Source organism: Trachemys scripta, chromosome 7 (genome assembly GCF_013100865.1).
Source record: "Trachemys scripta elegans isolate TJP31775 chromosome 7, CAS_Tse_1.0, whole genome shotgun sequence".
NCBI lineage: Eukaryota > Metazoa > Chordata > Testudines > Emydidae > Trachemys > Trachemys scripta.
In genome coordinates this window covers 12,378,286-12,398,572 of record NC_048304.1, presented here as the reverse complement: position 1 = coordinate 12,398,572, position 20,287 = coordinate 12,378,286, and the positions used below count along the sequence as shown (strand labels likewise).

Below are 20,287 nucleotides of genomic sequence, written 5' to 3'. Positions count from 1 at the left end.
GCTCCAAACTCAGGTTTTGTGACGCTCAACGTCACCATGCCGAAGTTTCTTTAGGAATCAAGCCCTATGTGTTGCTTCTGTTTTCCAACTACTTTTCTTCTGGGAAATAGTGTCGTTCCAACCAAAAGAGCCACACAATGTAATTGTTAAGCTACTTAAAAATATTAATCTAATATAGAAATTGCTGTATTTTAGTAGGTCAGTGGTCCAGCTAATCCAGTATCCTGTCTGTAATGATGGTCATTACTAGCTGCTTCAGAGGAAAGTGTAAGAAACCTTGCAGGAGGCAGTTATGGAATAATCTGCCAGAGGGAAATTTCTTCCCAAACCCCATTAGTTAGAGGTTGATTTATGCTCTAAAGAATGAGGATTGTAGAGGACTGTATTAGATTCCCTTAACTATTTTCCATTGTATATAGGGTCAGAAGAACCTACAAGACTCAATGGCTCAAAGCCACTGTTTCTATGATTGAAATTTCTTAAACTTCACCTTCAGAAATGTCTGTCAAACTTTTATTACACTTTCAACATAGTATTGGCAATTGTATGAACCATTGCATTTTATTTCTAAAAGATTGAATTCACCCAACAGCATTGGTCCCTGGAAAGCTGTCAGTGCAGCAGAAGCACTGATTTTATTGTTTTTAAACAGCAAAACCTATATTGTAATGTAAAGTATCAGCTCAGTGCTCACTGACGGTCCAGAAAGCAAACAAGCGAATAGGCTGCTTGAAGAAAGGGTTAGAGAAGAATAAAAATTATGGTATTATATGTACCGAGGGTAGGCCCTCACTTGGAATATTGAGTTCAGTGGTGTTCACCTTACCACCATAAAGGACTAGAGAAGGATGGCAAAGCATGACGGTATGCAAAGATTTCTGTAAGATGCAAACAATAGGATTAGGACCAATAGTTTAGAAAGAAAAGCCTTAAAGAAGTCCCATGATTGATGAATATAAAATAATAAATGGGATAGACAAGGTCACATGGGAACTCTGTTTACACAGTGAAATTAGAAAATAGCAAATTTAAAGTGGGAAAATAAATTCACACTAATTAACCCACTGCATGCACTGCCTCAAAACATTACTGAGACAAAACAAACAGTTCAAAAAGAATTAGAGCTTCATATGGATAATCAAAATACCCTCACTCACTAGGATAAAAACATAAAAGAGTTATAACCCGTTTGTTTCATAAGCCAAACACTAAGTGGTTGGAATTAAGGCGAACTTCCTCCATAGGCATGTTATTGCATGACTGTCCATTATGGGGGCTTTACACTGTCTTTGAGTCACCTGGTATTGCTGACTATCAGAAACAGGGCACTGGATTAGATGGTCCATTATTCAGATCGGTTATGGTAATTCCTACCGCTATATTCCCAACGCACTTCACAATGTAATGAGTTTAAAAATGGGTAGTGCAGTTTTGTGCTGAGCAACCCCATTTACCCAGGTTTAGATGCTGTAACCTGTCAGAGAAGGGATATTGGTGAAATCATTCTATACACTTCAAAAAGTACCGTAGGATTAGAGCTCTGCTTGGGTCTAGTTTTAAAGCCTGGCCCACACCTAAACCCAACCCAAGCACCCCTGACCTCAGCCTAAGAGGATCAAGATGTTTTCAGACTCACCCCAAACCCAAGTCAGCATTGCCACTGTCACCTCGTCCATGGGGCTCAACCTGGTGGGGGCTTCATGCTCCCCATATCCCTTTCCCATGATCAGTCTCTAGCCTCCTCCAGCCAATGGGGTCACTGCAGGAACCTCTGCATGCCCCACGCCCAGCAGCCACTACCTCGCCACGCTGTGTGTGCTACGGAGTGAGAGGGGCTGCGACTCTTTGTCACTCTGCAGCACACAGAGACCAGTAAAGTGGCACGAGCTGGCAGAAGCAGGGCAGTCACTGCTGCACAGACCTCAAAGTCAGGAAGAGGAGGAGCTCAAAGACAACCCATCCCCGAGAGAGTTGGGTTGTTTTCAGACCCGACCCTTGCAGTCGGGTCCCCATCAGGTTCCAGTTGGGTTGCAAGGCTCTACATAAGATATTTACCTGCCAGATGATCAGATACCAGACATGGCCAGGAATGTTTCTCAATGTTTCTTCCACAAAGCAACCTAACAACATACCACTCCTGAACTCTGTCAGTTTCCCTTCGTTTAGCCCTGTGTCCTGACTCCTGTCCCTATTATTTCATTAGGTGTCCCCCGCAATTATTTGGTATCACGGACCAGTGGATCCACCCCTTAGGCTGGGGGGAGGTCCTTTAGCAGTGGGCTTCGTCCTCCCACTTCCTGGATACCAACAGGAACAACATACTACTCCTGTAATAATGCAATGGAGTATCATCATCATGAGCCCAAACTCTAGCCTGGCACTGAAAGCTACCACCTTCTGGCCCAGAGCTACCAGCCAATACATTTATACTTACCAACATCAGGCACATCATTTGCCTCTTCTATATATTCCAAGTATATTCGATTCCTACTTGGTCACAAATGTTATGATACATTATATGTCATTTTTGGTAGCCAATTCACACAAAACACGTAACTTATTTCCACAGTAAAGATCCTGCAATAACTCCATCTTTAAAGCCAAAAGCTTTCATGGAAGAAATATCACAAGTCAGCCAAAGATTATAGTAATTGATATGTTTTAGGTTTATGAGAAATGAAAGATTCTAGTTATTTTTCTCTGCCTAGCCGCTATAAGAATAAGTAGGCAATAATGCTCTCCTTCACTGAAGAAAAAAAAGTACAGGTGAAAAAATTTCTAGAGTATCCATGTTCACCATTTGGGAAGGGGAACTTTTACAGTACAAGCCCTAATTAAGTGATACAGATTTCTTAAAAGGACTTAATGGGCAACTGCCTGTGTGGAAAAAGTACAAGGACTGAACCAATAACTAGCTCTGTACCTTGCATCTTCACCTAAGTATTTTCTTTTCTTACAATCTGGTTTCCAAACACAGAAGCAGCTTTGTAGCAATTTTAAAATAACGATCACCCATCTGAGACTATCATTATCTGAAGCACAGTTGTGCTTCTGCCAAAAATAAGTCAAGGTTTCACTGTTCATGTGAAATTATTTCATAACAGGAGCTGGACAAACATATGCCACAGAGCAAACAGACAAAACAGCATAGATTTCCTTTCCGGGTTCCTCAAACAATTCATTCTTAGTGACTTCAAGAAGTCACATTCGGGGGGGGGGGGGGGAGATAAATAAATAAAAAAATCAAGAAGAAGTTGTAATATTTCATGGTATATAACATTTCTGTCAGTGGAATGAAGGGCACATCAGAATCAGCAATGGCAGGCCACAGCAGAAAAAGCGACATGTGACAGATTCCGGGCAATGTGTGTCATGCCCTTCAGTTCTGGTTCACGGAGGCGTATGTCACATCCCACGATATGATGCAACCCTCCCCTTACATTATGTGCAAGCAATTTTGATTCCGCTGCCTTCTCTCACGCATGACAGAACCCAGAAGTTAAACAATGTGAAAATATGGTTTTACATAGGTTTCATTTCAGAAGTTTGTCAAACTGGGATACAGTCCATCGTCATTAACAAAGAGTAGGGTCTAAAATTGCCCTGGTGCCTTTTACTTAGCATGAAACAGGCAATTCAGGCTCCCCCAACACTCTTGCCTTTACCCAGAACTAGTTTTTCCAAAGTGACCATTTTCCATATAACAGTGACAGTAGGCAGCAGGCAGTTTATACCTCTCTTTTTTCCCCTCCTCTGCACTTCTCCCCTTTTTCCTGTCCTTTCCACTGTTCTAACCTCTAACTCCTCTCACCACCACTTACATCCTCTTACCCCAGCTATTCTGTCACTCTCCTAGGGGTTCTTCTAGCAGTAAATACTAACTGCAGAAGCTCTCAAACCTGACAGCTAGAAGCACTAGCAAATGCAAGGAGGACAATCACCAGATATTTGGTCACACCATGAAGCTGTATATGAAAGCTGATGCTAGTAGAGTATCATACTTTCATAAGCACTCACCGTTGGCCTAAGGACTCCTATTAGTATCAATCGTGAAACTCCTAAGGACTTGAATAGGAGATGAGTAAGGCCAACGGTCAGCACTTTTAAACATATCAACCTCAAACAGCTCTTAGCATGAAACACTAATAGCACTTGTGAAATTTAACAGAAGTAGCAACATTCAGTGAACCTGAAATCATCCTCTCCCAAAGGGATAAAACACGAAGATGAAGGATATGAATTGTGGCGCTAGAATGCAGTCCTGTATCCTGAAATGAACTTGGCTTACACCACTTATTTGTACTGGACTTATAGTTCATTTATTTACAGTGTACCTGACAGTGGCAGAAAAAGAAACAAAACACTTGCACATGAATAGATGAGTTTCATGCATTGAATTTTAATTTGTATACCTAAAATGTTCTAGGAACATCCCCTTTCTCAGGGAAATTTTGAGTTTGGAGTTTTGGGTTGAAAGATGCATAAAACTCGAAATCAGTGGTCTCCAAAGTGGGGTGCGCAAAAGGATCCTTCGGGGTGCACAGAGCAGCACCTCCCCCTCCCTCAGCAGTTCGGCCAGAAGTGTGAGCGGCTTTCCCCCTCCCTCAGCAGTTCGGCCAGAAGTGTGAGCGGCTTTTTTTTTTTTTTGCTTTGACAGTTCGGCCGGGAGCAGGGGGTGTGTGTGCTCAAAATTTTTTTACTGATGGGGCATGCGTTTGGAGACCACTGCTCTAAATGGTTAAACACCTTGCTATTGACCAGACATTAAAGGAGTTTACATGTGCATTGTTTATTCCAATAAGTGTATGGTATATATAACAGAACAGAAAAAAATAGTCCTTTCTATGATAGTATTTGTATAAGGCTAAAATATTTGGTCATACAAGCAAGCTTAGCATACATTTTGGAGGAAGGCAGGATCCTACTAGAGTTTTTTTTTTTTAATTTAGGCTGTCACTTGCCTTGTGAATACACAGATATTTCAATATATTCTGATACAGAAGGTCAGTCCTCAGAGGAGAGCTGAACACTTGATGTTTGTTCTCCCCCACCCCAATCAAATACATCCACACATATTTATGATACACAGAGAATTAAATTTTCATCTTGATGTGCAGTTGGAATTACATGAGGTTTTACTGCATAGTAATGATGAAGCAGACTGAAATACTGACAATGAAAACTGGCTGTACCAATAAGATAATTAGATACAAAGCTTACATGCTCTCACTGACGTAAATCAGGGAGATCCCTTGGACTAAAGTGGGTGCAGGACTGGATTTTACATGGGGTTTTTTGAGTGCCAGCATATTCTGTAGTTACGCTTCTTTATTAAAACTATGTGCTGTATTAGAACTCAAATTGATTTTGATTTCCAGTAGTTCACTAGGATGTAACAGAAAATGAAGCTCAACATTCCAATTACAGTACCTCCCAGCAGGTGCGCTCGGTTTGGGGTAGGTATTACCATAAAAACACCTTCCAGCAGGGCATGTAGCATATTATCCAGATACAAACAATAGTATAATCAGGGCTAATACAGTCCCAGATTTAGGTAAAAGTCTGAGTGAAAACTGACTCAATCAGTGGATGGAAATGTGTGTTTCCCACAAATGTAGTAAAGCCTCCATTTGTTGAGCTCCTGTTGATTTCAGTGGGAGTCCTGTGAATACTGGGAAGGGTCCTGGCTTTGTAATAACTATGGGAGAGCGATTTAATCACTACCATTTTTATGGGTCACACAACAGCAGTGTAGTTACTCATCTGACTCAGTATAAAATTGCACATTACAAAAAAAAACAAAGTGAATGTTTTATTTTCAGTCAGAATAGGATGCAAGTTTAAACCAAAATAGGACAGACATATCAAGCATTTTTTTTAAAAGTCAGTCTACAATAAGAATTCAAATGCAGCATGAACAAAATGCTTGCAGATGTGATGAGACTAATGTAGTATCCATGATACAAGTGGACAGATCTCTAAATGGTGTAGATCAGTGCAACTCAATTAACTTAAATGGTGCTATCGTGATTTATACTATCTGAGAGTCTGGCCCACTATGTTTATTTTTCAAACTGCTCAGGTTGTAAGTTATATGTTGTCACTGGTCTTGGGGTGAAATCCTAGCCTAAGGGATAATGGGAGTTTGGCTATTGACTCAATGAGACCAGGCTGTCACCCTTAAGTTACACGTACACTGGAATAAAGGACCCAGGGCACAGCCGCAGCTGGCCCTGTTCAGCCGACTCAGGCTCACAGAGTTTGGGCTGCAGGGTTAAAAATTGCTGTGTAGATGTTTGGGCTCAGGCTGGAACCCAAGCTCTGGGACCCTGCCCCATTGTGGTTTCCCAAGTTCAAATGTCTATGCAGCAATTTTACAGCCCCTCAGCCCAAACCTGAGCCAGCTGTGGGTGTTTAATTGCAGTGTAGACGTACCTTCAGTTTCCATGTGTAATATAAGTATTGATAGAAGTCATATAGATAAGCCACTGTTACATTATGCCTACCATGCTTACTACTGCCACATCTCCATCTCCCAGTAGTGCTGGAACTAGGGGTACTGCCACATCCTCTGGCTTGAAGTAGCAATAACAAACACCAAATATATGGTTTCCTTCATCAGAACCCTCACTATAAAAGTCATTCTAGCACCCCTGCCGTCTCCCCTAAGTGTCTGATAAAATAAACTTATTCTACATTATATGAAACTGGGAACAAGCATCCAGTTACTTCTCCTCCTCCCCCTACTCGTCCATAATTATAGTTGCAATTTAAGTGAATGACTTTATAAGTATTATTCCCCCACACGAAATTCAATAAACATCAAAGCAGTGATGCTCCTTGTGATGGGTTGGATCATAGAAACCACCTTTGGGATTGCTACCTGATGTGTTAAGATGACCCCAGTCTGAGCCAGTTTTCCCTGGCAGCTTGGGACTTCAGAACCCTGCCTGGTTGTGCCAGACACGCTAGCCTGCTACAAACACAGACTCAGGTCTGAACTACGTCCCCCAAAAGCTGCAGGCTTAACTAAAAACAGCTTAAGAAGTGATCCTGTCTTCAACACCCAGATGCCCAGTTCCCAATGGGCTCCAAACCCCAAATAAATCTGTTTTACCCTGTATAAAGCTTATACAGGGTAAACGCATAAATTGTTCGCCCTCTTTAACACTGATAGAGATATGCACAGCTGTTTGCCACCCCAGGTATTAATACATACTCTAGGTTAAGTAAAAAGTGATTTTATTAAATACAAAAAGTAGGATTTAAGTGGTTCCAAGTAATAACAGACAGAACAAAGTGAATTACCAAGCAAAATAAAACAAAACACGCAAGTATAAGCCAAATACAGTAAGAAAACTGAATACAGATAAAATCTCACCCTCAGAGATGGTTCAATAAGCTTCTTTCACAGACTGGATGCCTTCCTAGTCTGGGCACAATCCTTTCCCCTGGTACAGCCCTTGTTCCAGCTCAGGTGGTAGCTAGGGGATTTCTCAGGACTGCCCCCCCCCTGTTCTGTTCCACCCCCTTATATATCTTTTGCACAAGGCGGGAATCCTTTGTCCCTTTCTGGGTTCCCACCCCTCCTTCTAAATGGAAAAACACCAGGTTAAAGATGGATTCCAGTTCAGGTGACATGATCACATGTCACTGCAAGACTTCATTACCTACCAGCCAGCACACAGGAAGTCTTACAAGTAAAAAGAGCCATCCACAGTCAATTGTCCTGGTTAATGGGAGCCATCAAGATTCCAAACCACCATTAATGGCCCACACTTTGCATAATTACAATAGGCCCTCAGAGTTATATTTCATATATCTAGTTTCAGATACAAGAATGATACATACATACAAATAGGATGACCATACTCAATAGATTATAAGCTTTGTAATGATATCTTACAAGAGACCTTTTGCATGAAGCATATTCCAGTTACATTATCTTCAAACTCATTAGCTTATTTTCATAACATCATATAGAGTGCAACGTCACACTCCTGATGGACACTTCAGGTAGACTGACGCAGGATAAGTCACCTGGTAGTACAGGTAGTAGAGTATTTTCAGTAGCAGAACTTCATCTTACCAGAGAAGATCAGATGAAGCGTAGTTTGGACCATGTTCAGGTCAAAATGCAAGACTCGTAAGATCATCCTCCAGTAACAGCATTTTGGAAGGACCAAATCACTACTGGAGAGAGAGGAAGAAATGAAGCAGAAAGCTGAGGAAAAAGAACTAGACCCTAATTGAGCAAGATACTTAAGTACATGAGTTGTCCCGATAAAAATCAAAACAATTGCTCATGTGCTCACATACCTTGCTGAAGCAGGGCCCTAGAGAGGAGAGAAAATAAAGACCTTCCGAAACATGCACTGGGAACAAGAGAGGTTGTAAGCACATTGAGCACTCAGTTTAATTGTCATGTACCATTTAGATAGGACAGTGCACCAGAGTTATCAATAATAAATTCTTGAATAATTGTACAGGTGCTAATTCTTATCAGCAGCAACCCACATGAAAGATGCTGAATGTAAAAGTCTCTGTTTTGTTAGCATTTGTAAGTTAGCCACTGATTTATTCTGGCCTCTGAGGGCCAAATCCTGCTCTCCTTATTCAGGTGAGCAGACCAATTCTTCATTAAAGCTAACACCTTTGGGTAACTAGATATGGCAATTACAATAGCAACCCAAGGTGACGTGTTTTAAAGATGCACCAGACTTGTAACAATGCAACATGCTGGAGACAAGCTGCTTGATGCATTTTAAAAAGTGCACTTTCAAGCTATAGGAATATGCCCCAGGAGGCCAGCCCTTTTCTCTCTTTTAAAGTGCCATGGAAGCACAACATGCAGCATTTGAGACTACTTCCTATGTGTTAACTGGTTGAAAATCTGATAGTGAAATGCTATCAAACTGTAAAAGTAAGAGGTGTGGGAGAGATATAGCTGGGTGGAAGAAAGAAGCAGAGTGAAAGGGAGGTTGGCCCAATCCTGCAACTCACTCAAGTAATCTTACAAGAGTAACCTCACTGACTTTGACTGGAATTCTAGCCTGAGTACATTGTAGGATTTGACCTGTGGAATGTGCATGCTGAAACAACTAGCTTTTAATGATCATTGCTAATTATAGGCACTTGGGGTGGGATTTTCATAAGCTCCTAAATTACTTAGGACCACCAGTCCCATAGAAAGCTATTGAAAGTCAATGGGACTGGAGTCCCCAAGTCACCTAAGTGCTTTTGAAAATCTCATCCCTGTCTTGCATTTTACCACCAAGACCAACTATTTTGAAGATTTGGACTTGAACTTTCATGCTATGTGCACATCTACTTCCTACCCAAGCAACTGCCAGTGAAATGCATACCCTTAACATGGAATCACTGTGTCCCCCAAGAGCCAAAAATTTGGCCACCTCTAATCAAGATCAATGGTTACAAATGAACATATTCCATAAATATTTGACCCTTATCTAGCCTCCTGCTCCCAGAGGATGGAGCAAGTGCCAGCAGCTACAGAAGGGACTATCCCTGAGCAGTCAATAAAAGGCAACTCAAAAAGGAAGCCACAGCTGCAGAGATGTGAACACCCATGGAGTGGAGGAATTTCTTCCTCCTTACTATTCAGAATTCCCAGGCAGAGACAAATTGGAGGAGAGGAGAAGCAGGAGGCAGATTTCCTGAAGAGGCCATAACAAGGCTACAGCTCACCTTTTCCCCTTTCCTTTCTCACAAAGCGTAGGTAGAAAGAACTATTGGGGAACTCTTCAACAATTGCCCTTCTGCAATTAGAGCATTTATTTGGAGTGTACCTGCCAGAAACCCCAAGGCCACGAACTCTAATTTTTCTCAATTCTGAGCTGTTTTTACATCAAGCAAGTATCATGTCTTTCCTCCCTGGTAGGAATAAACTAACTGAAAAAAAAAACAGTTGCTGGTTTCTCATCAGGTGGAAGGAAGAGCCCAGAGACTGAGTGCCAGGAAACATTCTGAAAATTTGAGAATCCTAATGGGATGGTATCTGGGGCTGTTTTCAGCCACCGGCACCCCTTCACAGTTGAGCAGGTTGCTCAGCCAATTTGTTCAGCCAATTGCTGTCTAATCCCATGCCTGGTTGTTCCTTATTATAACACCAGCCCTCCATCAGGATCACTAATCATCTCTCATCTCATGGGGGGTAAAAAGTCTGGTAGGTCAGGAGGCTGGTAACCCTAGCAAAGGACCAACAGTCTCTACCTTGAGATTAGCTCTGCCTGGAGTTCAGCTGCCTTTGTCCTTCAGGTTTTACTAACCTCTCTACTGGGTTGGTAGGGGAACCCAGGCCCACCCCCAACGCTGGGTCCCAGCCCAGGGACCCTGTGGAACGCTGTTAGAACGGGTTTCTCCCACTCCCTAACTACTTGCCACTATTCCTCTCTTGTAGGCTTTCCCAGACACACATTCCATGATCCTCTTTTTCTAGAAGTCCAGTTACCTAGGCAGCTTCCTGCCAGTCCATTGCTAAAGGAGCCTGCTTTCTGTGGTTCTCTGCCTCTGTGGCAGTCACCCCCCCCCCCCACCCACTTCCAACCTGCAGCCTTTTTATCTCCTCAGCTGTGGCGGGGCCACCGTCCAGCCCCAGCTGAGGGGGTAACTCATCCCCCCTGTTAATGCTTTAGCAGATGGGACAGCATAGGGTCTGTACACTTCATGACAGAAGGCAACATGCCCTTGGCTCTCAAATGAGCACTAGCCTTTCTGGGGTGACCTATATTTGCACTGGGCAAATAATGAAAGTTAAGATTTATCAAATATTGTATTCAAAAAGTGTCCCAAAATTGTTCAAATACATGATTCAGTCACAAATTATTCAGCTAATTTAATAGGGTAGGAAATATGAAAGAGTTCTGTGTCATCATTTAGCCTAAAAGTATCACGAACACAAGGAAATTCATATGAACAACAACAACGAAGTCACGGTACTACTCGCAGACCTAAAAACAGCTTCTAAACTAAAGCCTTGGTAATTCTGTCTGCATCTATGCATCACCCTAGTGACTTCCATGAAGCTTTATGAGGGTCCTGTGGATGGAACAGCTTGCAAGATCGGGGCCTGAGTTACGCTGATTAATATTAGCATAACTATAACACTGTATAATGTTATAAACAGTAATGCTCATCTGGTAGAGACCATTTATAATGTATGGCTTCCCCCCCCTCGCTCCCCAGTTTCAAACTCCATCTCCTGTAGTTGGGGATGGGGTGGAGAAAGGGAAACAAATATTTGGAAGCCACATCTACAGGGCAGGGCACAAAACAATCCTCAACAAATATTAAAACCCCATAAAAGTCCATTGTATTTCTAACTGTGTTGAATGTTTGGTACATTTACCCAGAGGAAGCAAGGAAACTAAATTTGAGACCTTGGGTCAGCACCATTTTTTACCATGCACATTTACCTAATGTACACAGGCAATTACTGCCACTGCCTACATAAATGAGGCATTTGTGCATGCAAATGGGTCTATGCAAGTGCATGCACAAATCAGGTGCAAAAAAGAGCAAACACATTTTTTTTTTTTTTTTTTTTTTTGGGGTCTTTGGGCCTCGCTTCATGGGAGGAAAAAAAACAATCAAACCTTAAATGATGCTGAAATGTCAGACAGCACCAGCATTAAAGACAGACATGCTTGTAATGGGCTTTTCCTAGAATGTAAGTAATACTTTTTTCTCAATAAGTGTCAGGAATCAGGGCCTGCAGCAGAGCCAGTCTCCCAGCAACCTAAGAAGTGCAGCAGGCCGCCTGATTGGATGCACTGCCAGATTGGTTGGACGAGTCAGCAGACCAGCTCTCAAGTCGCAGTTCAGCAGCTATTCAAAGCATTTGCCTATGGCTATGATAACTCCTCTGCCTGTTTGTTCCCAGCCCTGCTCTAGTTTTGCCTCACTCTGGGTAACCTGGTTCTGACCATGGACTCAGATTCTTGACTCTGGCTGGGTCCCTTGGCTCTGGCACCTGGCCTCTGACTCAGGCTCTAACACTGGCCTCTGATTCCTGGCTACCAATGCCTGCTCCAACCAGCAGGCACAACCGTCCTTGTCCCAGTAATTAACAATAAGGGGCAAATGCCTTAAGTGGTATTGTACCTTCCTTTACTACTTTAGGTACTGGGGCTATTCTTAATTCCTCAGGGGAATGTATAAAAATGCTTTGCTCTTAGGTTATCACAAAATGATACATGAGGCATTATGTGCCACCTCCTATAGTACACCAGATTCCATTACCACACCCAGCTCATTTGGCTGCATCAGGTTCTCAACAAGGACATCAAATGTATAACTTTGTGCTTGGTCAGGAAGTCACACGAGGGATAGGAATTGGTCCAGGGATGGGGAGATAACAGATACAAAGGAACAGACAGCAATTCTGTACATTAACAAGGAACGCTCTGCAGACGAGACTCATGTTTTGAGGGGATTTTTCCCCCTTAACAATAAAGATAAGGAGACTTAATGAGTTAAAAATATCCATATCCCATCCACACAAGACTACTACGATTTGGGGTCTTATGATTTTTCACTAGTTTGGGGCTTTAAGTTGTCACAGCAGTGTTCTTTGTGTGTGATTATTTTTAACAGTGGTTTTATTTTGCAGAGTTCAGATCTGTCAGTCTACCTTTGAAACTCCCACTGACCTTGATGGGAGAGCTAACACCAGAATGATGCCAGGATCCAGTCCAAAGTTTCTTGCTATGCATACACCTAGGTTGTTTGGAAACATGACCACGTGTACATCGTTTGTAATACACTCCTGCAAGAGTGGTTTTATTAACTCTTATTTACACACTCTGGGGTCAGATTCTGGTTCATCATGGAAGTGGACCCAAAACAAGTGGACATTAATGTGATTATTATGTATACTGTGAAAGCATCTATGAGCCCCAGTCTTGGACAAGGACCCCCTTGTGCTAGGTGCTGTAAAAACACAGAACAAAAAACAACCCCTGTCCCTAAAAGCTTTCAACTGAAGCAAAAGAAACATTATTGTAGCCACCATCATCCCTGATTCTCACCTCAGTACATCCCCACATAGATTATTTTTACTAGGAGCAAGTATGATCAGCAGGGGTGCTCAGAACCCACAGGGATAACAGCGACATAAGTACACAGATAAATAGTGGGGATGTACAATTCACGTTGAGATCAATGGACACATACTCACACAGATATGAGCACTACCATCCTAAGTCACGAAGCTCCACCCTGGAAAATATCTCCATGATTCCAGCCAGGGGCCACATGTGGAGAGCTCTCTCCACAGGTTTTGATTTTAGCCTGAATATGAACAGAAGTATCTGCCCAGCATTCTACTCCATACCAGGTGGTTTTGGCATTGCTGATAAATTGAACAGTCAATTGCTTGACCACACCTTAGTTCATTATGAAATATATTCAAGAGACCAAATAATATCAGATAGGTTTATTGCTATAAGCCGATAATATAGTACAGGAAAAAGGTTCAACACAATACCAGTCTCCGGGACGCTATTTCATAAGCAGTGTTGTTACATTTGCCTTTCACAGAAAGTGTGCCTTCAAAGTTACACCCCTAAAGTCATCTTTTTATACCCAACCTGTTCACAAGGAAAAGGTTACTGTGTGTGACATCTGAAACTAAACTTAACCAAACAGATTTCCACCTTGTTTTTGTGGTACCATAGTGTACTCCTTATCTCTTCGTTATGAACAAATACATTCTTAGTACAAAGAGGCATGAGGACACCACCTAGGTTTGTACCAGGGTAGAATATTCATATATCTTGTCCTTTTCCTTTGGGACATTCAAATACTGTCCTAGGAGACTAACTCCCTACCTCTTCCTGTGGGGAAACATTTTATGTCCTGATCCAGATCAATTTTTCTATTTACTTAAGCCAAAAGCTTACAGCAACTAATGCAAAGTGTTATGGGATACCTGACGTGGGTGAACAGAATTGTGGGGAAAGTAGAATACATTCAGTTAACTTCCCAACACTTTTATTAATAAGATGCCCAACATCTAGGGATTGGCTGATGGGGTGTGCAAAAGCATACAGACAGCCACAATCAAGCCATATACAGTGGAACCTCAGAGTTACGAACACCTTGGGAATGGAAGTTGTTCGTAACTGAACAAAACGTTATGTTTTTTCTTTCAAAAATTTACAACTGAGCATTGACTTAATACAGCTTTGAAACTTTATTATACAGAAGAAAAATGCTGTTTTTAACCATCTTAATTGAAATGAAACGAGCATAGAAATGGTTTCCTTACCATGTCAATTTTTTTTAAACTTTACCTTTTTTTTTTAAAAAAAAAAGTAGTAGTTTACATTTAACACAGTACTGTACTGTATTTGGGTTGGGGTTTTTTTGGGAAGGGGGCAGGGGTGAAAGTAACTTAAAAGTCTTACTTCCGGCTCTGGGCCCCTATAAGGGACAGGGCCTTGGGCAGAAGGGGTGGGGCTGGGGGTCAGCATCCCCCAGCCAGCCCTTCAGCGCTTCCCGGCCCGTGCCACCCGGGGCTCCGGCAGCAATTTAAAGGGCCCAGGGCTCCGGCTGCTGGTGCAGTAGTGGTGGCTGGACACCCCGAGTCCTTTTAAAATTACCGGGCCCCGGGGCAGCTGCCCCTTTTGCTCCCCCTTCTCCGTGGCCCTGGGGAGGGCAAAAGGGGCAGTGAGGTTAAAGTTCTGCTGCAACAGTGCTTCAAGGACCCTACTGGCAGGGCTGCTGATTGGAGGGAGGGGGCAAAAGGGGCAGCGACATCAAAGTTTAATATTGGCTGTGTACGGGCCTGTATCAGCGGCCACTTCTTACCGGCACGCTGCCCACTTTCACCTGGGCGGGAGGTGTTTCTCTGCTGCTGCCTGATTGCGTACTTCTGGGTCCAAATGAGGTATGCTGTTACAGGTCAATTCATACCTCTGAGTTTCTACTGTATCAATACATATAAGGAGGCAGAAATATTTTTGTGAGGAACCCTTCACCTGGAATTTCCTGACTTCTCTTTAATCAAAATCTGAACTTTAGTTTTACACTGAATCCCTTTTGTTCTGAATTCATAAAAGTCAGTTCTGATCTATTTAAAAATGATACACAAAGCAGTTTTCTACATTCCATATGAAGGAATTATGCATCTGGAGTATAAAGCTGTATCTTGCCATTATTCCAGATGCAGGAACTCCAAGAGGACTTATGGGAGTTTTGGATACCAAAAAACAAAAACAAACATTGGATATTGTCTTAAAGACACTCTTCAAAAATATTGGCCCAGATTCTGAGCGTTATTGAGAAGAACTATATTATAGCATCATTGTTAGATGTTGAGAGGAAAGCAGTTCTTCAATTAATCGCACGATACATTTTAAAAGTAGGTTATATCTTTGTCACCTGATGTAATTTAGACTGTCTATGTTTATCTTTTTTTCACTTTGCTGAATCCTAAGTCTGTTATTTCCTTTGGACAAAGCAATACACAAAATGTACCTTAAAAAACAAATTTCTGCTACTGGGAACTGCCCAGCAAAGTTCTCCAGTCATATGAACTACAGGATGTGCCAAACTGCCCTAATATAATTCAGATAATCATCAAGCTGCATGTTCCATGTTATGTTCCATTTACTCATAATGAAGTATGATGTAACTCAACATGACCTATCAGGACCTCACATTTCAAGACAGCATGACAAAAAGCATGCAGTGGATGAGTTTCTTTATTGGGATTATGCTTCCCACTGATGGCTTCCTTTCAACAGATGTCTGACTGAGAAAGGACAAATATTTAATTGCAACTTATTATAAAACACCGAGTATATTCAATTCTGAGTTTCCAAGTAGCAATGGTAGTAATGATTTTTTTTGTTCCTTCCCCCCTTTTTCATACACATTCTGCTACCCAGCTTCAATACTAGAGTAAGGCACATCATTTTTAGTAACATATAATCTGAATTAGTTATGGTGAGGCTTTTGTACTGGCAAAAAATGTTCTTTAACTAAAACAGCATTTTCTAGTTTACTGGACAAATACCAGAAGAAAATTGCGGAATCATGTGGGGTTGCTAAGCAACCAATAGTTCCAGTGTCATTTGTTTGTGATCAATTCAAGTCATTCATCAGGCTCTGAAGCACCATGCTAAGGAATTCCAACAAATTTGTTCCTTGGGAAAGCCACAGAGACTTCCTGCAACACAATAACACTTTCATTCTTAGAAGATAAATTTAGATGTTCTTTTGATGAAATGTGATATGTTAATTCATTATTCTTAACATACTACTAATGGGCAAAGCTTCAATTAACTAACTACACCATTATAACACATGCAAGATAAAATGGAGTAATTAGTACTGCTTAAAGTAGTCACTATCCTCTCCCACTGGGAAAATGAAGAAGGAAGCTTCCTTATCATGCAAACAGTTGTCCACAAAAATCACTATATGTAATTTGTAGCTAGCTTTTGTTGATTTTTTTACCAGTGATATGTGATAAATTACATTTTTAATAGCAAACAAAATGGCTGCAGTCCAAACCACACTAGGTAGACCTAAAATGCTGTGAATAATATAATCTTTCATTTAAAAGGAATGCTTATCTCTGGGCTTTCTGGAATAAAGGGATGTACTATTATGCCTTTACTCATTACGTTTCATTACAAAATGTGGCACATAGTAAATGCCCATAATAATTACATTCTCTATAGACAGTCAGTGAGTTAAGGATAAAACTGCAATCAAAATGCACATAATTGAAAACATAGTATCCTTACTGTCTTGTTTCAGTCTCTGGTTCAGAATTCAATGCCTCATATTCTGATTGTTTAAAATGTTGTACTGTATTATCAATTTCAAAGAGTGAATGTAAAAGCTATGCTTATATTTATGGTAAAACTTCTACAAGACCAAATTGCTTACAATTTTTGGACATGGACATTTTCCAGAATTTTCATACAAATCCTGTGGTTATTTTCTCTCTTGTATTGCTTGCATAAATTATTTTGTCCCATGCCTTGCCCTTATCATAGGACCTGGTCTTGTAATCAACTTACTCAGGCAGAACTCCCATTGACAACAAAAGGACCCTTGCTTGAGTAAGTAATACAGAAGCTTGGTTCACAAGCCTTTTCAATTCCATTAAAAACAATTTGCCTTTCTGAGAGCAAATCATTCAGTAATTTTGAAGTCACCACAAAAGGTCATATTAGGACATCAGTGATATATCACATTATTCATTTTAGGGAGGATTTTTATTTTTATTCTATATTTTTCTTTTACAAGATGGTGACCAAATTTGGAAACAAAATTTTGTTAAGTAAATAAAATCTGCATGCAAAGGATCATGGGTTATAATGTGCCAATGATCATATAAACAGCTCCAATAAAGCTATGACACCCATGTTTCCAAATCTGGTCAACATCTTTTAAAGAAAAATATAGAATATTCATTTTAGGGAGTGTTTTTTTTTAAATGTATAAGTCACTATCTTTTTCTTTGAGTACTGCTAGGGGTCAATTCATGCTATTTATTCAGTAGTGCTCAGTGGTGCTTATGACATTCTTCCAAATACCATTCCATTAACACTTACTTTCAACAACATAATTTAACTTTGTCAGCTAAAATAGAATTTCAGAGTCAAACAAAATGAGATTTGTCAAATCACTTGTGTAATTTCCCAATAATATGTATCAGACTCAACTACTTCTAATTACTAGAAATAAAAATATATGCATATAGATGGTTTTTTACCTATTAATGATGTATGAAAATGTACTGCATTTTCAGACATGATTTTACAACTTATCTGGCCACCTGACTAAAACATGTCATGTCAAAAACTTGAACCAAATAAATGTTCAGTGATGAGCTGTGTGAGAAAAGGCAAGTCCAGGTTCTTGGTGCAAAGGCTTGTGTGGGCTGTTTGTTAATTTATTCTATTATCTTGCAGAGAAGCCTATTGAAATTATGCAATCAGAAAATGTAAGTGGAACCACTTATTAAACCAAACTTTGTGGTTATCAAAATTATTATAAACAGATGCATCTTTTGATTAATGGTATTCTCAAATTGTACAATCCAAGTTATTAATCTACCTTACATCACTAATACCTATAGGTTCTTGCATTTCTCCCTACTTTTGGTGAATTCATCTACATTTTACTGCAAAGATGAATTACCACAACTCTAATGAAAGATGTTAAATATTTGTAAGAAAAAGAGAGGACTATTGAAAAGATGACACGTCTCTTTCTCCCCCCCCCCCACACACACAAAGAATCTGAAAATATATATCCCCAAAGGAAACTGAAATTGAGGCTTTCAAACTTGAACTTTCACAAAGCAGTGTGAAATTCAGAAGAAACAATCCTAAAACTAATAGTCACCTCAAGCTATTTGTGTTTGTGATCTTGGATATATACAAAACAGATCTTCTCTTCTTCGCCTGTTATTTCTGCTGAAAGTTTCCTCTTGTGTTTTCTAGAGCTCTGCAGTGCAAACTTTCGCTGGGCAACAGCTTTGCACAGTGTCACAGCATGCACTTAAAAAAACGGCATCAAAAGTGCCTGGACAATAAGGACAGACCATCTCAAAATGCCTCTGACTCAGAAAATGCGTGAAGGAACTAACTGGTGTCTTGCTCCCCAAAACATGGGTGAGGTGACAATGTCTGTCCTAGAGCCACTGTGAAGCGAAGCCAAAGAGCAAAAAGACTCCAAAGCCCAACTAAAACCTGCCAACCCAGCTTCCTCGCACAGCTGTTCTGATCTGAGCCCCCTTGCTACTTTCCAAGGCTCCACCGAGCGTTAAAGCGTTTGCATCCCCAGCGCCTAGGCACATCCATAAAGCTCCGCCGCGGTTGGGGTTTAACTCCAGCCCAGCCGCTCTGCTGCCGGGAGTCCCGGCTTAACACACACATCGACTTGATGTTTCAGTGCAATCAGCTGCTTTCCGAGCCCTTTAAACCCCCTGCCTCAGCAGGTCTGCCTCAGCTTCCCCCTATCGCCTTGCCTCCCCTCCATCGGATCTGAGGTTTCCCCCTGGGCAGATCGGCTTGTTCGCAAGAAAGAAACCAACTGACCTCAACCTCCTATGAAAGAAAAATGCCCCCCACCCCACCCCACTTCCCACCTTCTACCCTCACCCAGCCACACCCCTACTCAACCAGTACCTGGGCTTGCTGGTTGCACCTCAGGGCGGGCGGGGAGGTTAGCGTCCCTCGCTGGGAAGCGCCCGGAGTTCGCAGGGGAAAGGGAGAGGCGCCCGGCTGGGGCTGCGGTTCGTGGGCAGCAGCTCCCCAGTCCCAGCGCTCCGAATTAATCACTTCGCCTTCCCCCCATCCAAAAAAAAGGGAAACGCACTGAAAGGAAGAAGGCTCCCTCCGTGACTGGCATCAATATCTCCTTCGGCGGAGCTTCCCGGGAGCCATGGCAACGAGCCCCTAAACCTCCCAAATCTCTCCCGGCTTCACACACACACACACACACACACACACACTGGGGCTGGCCCAGCAGCTCGCGCTCCCCACCACCCGCACAGGCTGGGGAAGGTGCAGGGGAGGGTGGCAGCCTGCAGCTCCCCGGCACACGCCCCTCTACAGCCGCTGGAAGCTGTTGCCTTCCTCCCGAGGGATCTGGGGCAGCCTCAGCAAAGCAAAAGGCAGCCCTGCAAAAAAGGGGGACGGCGGGGGGGGGGAGGCAAATTCCTCCCCTCCACCCGATTCAGCTGCAAAGTGGGGAGCAGTTTGCACGGCAGCCGGACCCCCCACCCCCACTCTAAGGCAGGTGGGGCGCTCCCACCTGATGCAGCCGCTCCCTCGGACCGCGGCAATCCGGATCAGCGGACCGCGGGAGGGCAGCCCCTTGAGGTGGGGAGCGAGCCGCACAGCTCCCAGCCGCGGGGCGCGTGGGGAGCTCGCCGTACCTTGGGAAGATCGGGGTCCCCCTGGTTCCAGCGCTGGTCGCCTCTTCCCCCTGGCTGAGGCTCGCCCTTCTCTCCCGGCGGGCTGTGGCTAAGTGCCTGGTTCCTTCCCCAGCTGCCAGAGGGCGAGGAGCGCAGGGTGCCGTCCCAGCATGTTCACACTTTCCACTCCCTCTTCCTCCTCCTCCTCCTCCCTGGAGGCTTGGGAGCGCGTGGAGAGCAGGGAACAGCGAGCCCAAGCTCCCTGGGTGCTGGAACAGTTTCTATAGTGAGGGTGCTGCTGCTGGAGACCACCGATTTGGGGTCTGCTATTACTATCCAGCCAGGGATGCGGCAGTACCCCCAGCACCCCTGTCCCAGGGA

General features: G+C 42.5%; 1 protein-coding gene across 9 annotated transcripts in view; it reads right to left on the bottom strand.

The window, feature by feature from the left end:
- CHL1 (cell adhesion molecule L1 like) overlaps positions 1-20,071 on the bottom strand; it is a 194,848-nt gene extending 174,777 nt beyond the window's left edge. For 8 of the 9 annotated variants that reach the window (XR_004646402.1, XR_004646403.1, XM_034775324.1 and 5 more), the window contains exon 1: positions 19,928-20,071. The gene's annotated coding sequence lies outside the window, so the exon portion shown is untranslated. Of the gene's footprint in view, positions 1-19,175; positions 19,501-19,927 lie in introns of those variants that run through there. The other variant, XM_034775323.1, reaches the window with a different exon arrangement.
- Between the last annotated feature and the right edge of the window lie 216 nt (positions 20,072-20,287).